At 25.4% G+C, this 4,410-nt stretch overlaps 1 long non-coding RNA gene across 1 annotated transcript in view; it reads left to right on the top strand.

Moving 5' to 3' along the window:
- The window catches only part of LOC111631065, a 15,449-nt gene extending 15,142 nt beyond the window's left edge, over positions 1–307 (top strand). The window contains exon 2 of the long non-coding RNA XR_002757631.1: positions 278–307. This is a non-coding gene — a long non-coding RNA (uncharacterized LOC111631065). The remainder of the gene's footprint in view (positions 1–277) is intronic.
- The last annotated feature ends 4,103 nt before the right edge of the window (positions 308–4,410 follow it).

The raw sequence follows: 4,410 nt of genomic DNA, 5'->3' as shown, positions 1-4,410 counted from the left end.
TATAAAATATTTATTTTTTTATTGCTATAAATTTTAATTTATTAGTTAAAATTTAAACTAAACTTATATTAATTTATCTGCTTAAACTTTTCTTTTTGTTTTTCAAATAATTTTTTAATATATTGGAATCTATATTAAATTTTTTCAACAATATGTCAAACAAAATATAAATTAACAAAACTAATAAGACTTCAGTCAGTTATAATTATTGTGCTACTTTAATAAAATATTTTTAAACAAATGCATTATTGTCACTTATATTATCTTAATGTTACAGTGAAATACATTGAAGATGGCAGGAGCAGAGTACAATTACAACAATATTCCTGCAAAAGTATTAAATGTTTCCAGCAGAAATTTGTTATACAAGTTACTTAATCCTCCAATGGAGATACCCACAGAAAGATTCCTGTGCAAAGACTATCGTGGACTGGCAGAACTTATGGAGTTTGATTATATGACAATTAGAAGTTTTGAAGCTACTGGAAATCCAACCAAAAAACTTATTGAAGAATGGGAATTGCTACCAAATAGTACTATAGGAAATTTATTAGAAATGCTTAAACAGATTGAAAGATACGATGTAATTGATGATATTGAACCACTGATTGGTAAGTTATTGACAAAAGTATTAAAATATAAATTGCTTAATTACATAAAATGAAATTTAAAAGATTATTTTCTAACTTAAAAATACAGTTTTAACCATAAGATTATGACATATTTTAATATTACATATTAAACAATAAAATTGCTAAAACTTGTGTATTTAAATAAATCAACATTATATATTATTGATTAAATTGTGATAAATTTTAATGACCACTAAATTTTATTTAAACATCATTATGATGCTCCCCAAGATGGAGGTGCAGCATTCTGGCAGTTGTCCAATATACAACAGCTTGGATGTAGTTAGTGAATTTCATAAAGAAATAGCATAAACCCCAGATTTTTCAGTGTGTGGAATTGTGTCTATCGAGGTTATGTGGGCTATGGTGCTAGTGACAATATGTAACTGTATTTCTTAAAATCCTGGCAAATACAGATAAGGAATGGCAGGTATCACAAAATTCACTACTTCATACAATACAAGAAAACAACATGCCTTTGACCCAGTTGACAAGGTGGATAAACTTGGCCAGATAGTATCCAATTCTGCAAACTGCTAATTTAACATAGGAAAGTTCATCCACAAGCAATTGGATGGAAGGATATGAGAAAGCTCTGCATATAAGCACTGTAATTATTGCTGTAATATTATTTTTTATACCATAGATTTTCTTGAATTGCTTTAATTTTCCCAAAACTTTGTTTGTGCACTTGGACATATATCATACTGTTTTCGTGGATCAAAAACTGCATTTGACTCATAGTATGCTCAAAAGCAGAAAGTAACATGTTGGGAGAAATGTACAATATATGTTGTCCTTTATGACTGCTAATTTAGGGACACTTCTGCAGTAGATTTGTTTTTGAGATAGCCCTACAACAAAAAATTGTATGATGTCATTGTCATTCAAGTAGGAAGCAGCTGACCACTCTTCAGTTAAGTGATTTTGCAGAGTGCTTCATCTTGCATAAAGATTGGCCATTTGAAGCAGTTAAAACTGAATCACTCTGCATATCTTCCACATTATGGAATATGGCTGCTGGTAAAAATTTTTAAATTGAATAAATTCCATTCTATTTGGTTTGATTTATCAGTGTGAACAAGTTGTCTGTATGATAATTGATCAAATCCAATTTAAGAAGTTTTATTAATAATAAGACTTTTAAACTGAAGCATTAAAAATAAATATTTTCAGTTAAAAACAAGTAAAAATATACTCTCTCTACTTCCGACTTCAGGGATTCTACAGGTCAAAACCGGCAAATAGTGACAAGAAATAAATTAAACTTTTATCATTACCATTGACTTTATTATATTGATATATATGTATATTATATGTATCAATATTATTGATGCATTCCAAATTTGATCAATTACTATTATACAGGCAACATATTTAGAATTATTATATAATTCTATTATTTACATCTACTGTATATGGTATTTGTTTTAACAGTAAGTATTTTTTTTATTAAGAATGTTACTTATATACTTTGCATCTAAACTTATCAAAAAGAGAAAATTCTATTAACCTTGAGCTACTTTCCTAGAAAAATTTTTGAAATGACTTTCCTGTACGCACAAAAAATTCTGAAATTTGAATATTAAAATGTATTCAAGATTTGTTTTGTATTTTTGTTGTAAACATAGTAATTTATATTTAAAAATTATTTTAATTATTAAATGGTATATTTTAATTATATAAATTAAAGTTTAATTGAAGTACTAGTCTTGCAATGATTTTAGATACAAATTACTAAATCTTGTATATAGCTATGTTAAAAATAGCTAACTTTGTATCAGAAGGCATGATTTTAATATATATACAACTTTTAAATAGAATGATATAAAAACAAATCATATTTAAATTTTTCATATATACAGGGTTCCTACGCACCTGGAAAGTCAGGGAAAATCAGGGAAAGTCAGGGATTTTCATTATTTTTTGAAAAAGTCAGGGAAAGTCAGGGAATTTGTCAAAAATTGTCAAAAAGTCAGGGAATTTGTCGAAAATTGTCAAAAAGTCAGGGAATTTGTCTCCTTAACTGCGTTGTTGATTTCGTTTGCTGAATATAGATGACCAATCACAGCCATCTGCAGGCGGCAAGAAGTAATGCTGCAATCTTTAAAACCCGAGATAACTCGGGCAAGTTCCATAGCGTTACATAAAACTCGGGCATTTGGGCCCTCCGAAAAAATTTTTGTTTTTTTTTNGCTGGATTATTAAAAAAGGATTATTTTGTACTGACCCAAAATTATTTGTATGTTCAAAATTTGATTTAATCACAAAGATACACTGTTGATGATAACGATATTAAAACTATTACAGTGAAATGTTGAGGTGTATATAATATAAATTTAAATAATACACAATACACAAGTGTTATTCATCAATATATTTTTTGTTATTATACCTAAAGACCAAGTTCTTAAGCAGTTCTTTTAACTTTGTACAATCATATAAGATGAGCTAATTTTAATTTTTACATTTAATAAGTTTTATGTTTAATAAGATTTACTTATTATTCTATTGCATTGTAAAGACTGTATTTTAAAATCACTCAAAATTATACCTTATAAATTGTGATCACTTTACACAAAATCAAAAAATATATACAATGTTTAGACAATTATTAGATATTTATTTCTTTTATTGATAGTGCAGATTAATTTTAAAAATTAACATTGATTGTTTATGTGAAGAATTATTGTAAAATGCAACAGGAAGGAGAGCATTGCAAAATTCCAAGGGATCCAACTAAGTCCCAGATATAACAAATGGCAATATCAGTTGTCATTTTTAAATTTTAAAACACTTTTAGATATGAGATGATATGAAATTGAGAGAAAAGTCTATCATACTCGTAATAATCTAGCATTGATAAAAATTTTTTGAAATGTTTTAACTTTTCAAATTCTTCACAATTATCATATAAATTTATGGATTAATATAAGATTCAACTAATTTAATTTAATAAAACATTTTATATTTAATTTTAATTAAGCAGTGATTATGAAAAAATAAACAACTGTTAATTATAAAAAATAACTAATTAAAAAGTTGAAGAAGCAATAGTGTATGTGTGTAGTAAGTCAAATGCTGTTTATTTTGACAATGTGCATTACTGTAAGGGATGTGAGGTTCAAGGAAAGTCATGGGATTTAAAACAAAAATTTGAGTAGGAACCCTGTATATACTTATTTATATATCCTAATTAATGATTTGGAAACAAATATATATATATATATAAAAGTCAAAATGGTATTAAAAATATAATTATATAACATTATTATAAATGCTATTATATATAACATTATTATAAATGCTATTATATAATTATATTTTTATTTACAATAAAATTTTATTACTATTAATTAAAGTATGAAAGTGTTGACAGACTTTATTATGAAATAGATATGAGGACAATTGAATCCATTAAAAACAAGACAAATGATTTATACAGCAATAAAGTTACTTTTTAAATTGAAATATGAAGAATATTTTTTGCTAATATAAGAGTTGCACAGAATTCCTGTTTGAAAAAATTTTTTTATTCAATGATGAATTGCAGAAAAAATTTGATTTTTGATACACTATTTATTTTAAAAATCATTACTTTAATAAATACTTGACAAAGCTTAACAAGTAAAATTATATTGATTCTAAAAGCTGTTTAATTTTCATTTTTTCTTCTTTCTGTGAAAAAGTAGTAAATTGAAATTTTTCATATAAAAGTAATTTATACTGTTTGAAAAAAAAAATATATATATATAAATATATTTTTTCAATGCTTTTG

The sequence above is a fragment of the Centruroides sculpturatus genome, unplaced genomic scaffold (genome assembly GCF_000671375.1).
Source record: "Centruroides sculpturatus isolate CEXI.00-Female unplaced genomic scaffold, Cexi_2.0 scaffold654, whole genome shotgun sequence".
Taxonomy (NCBI): domain Eukaryota; kingdom Metazoa; phylum Arthropoda; class Arachnida; order Scorpiones; family Buthidae; genus Centruroides; species Centruroides sculpturatus.
The sequence above is the reverse complement of the archived record's forward strand: the minus strand, read 5'-3'. Positions and strand labels throughout refer to the sequence as shown.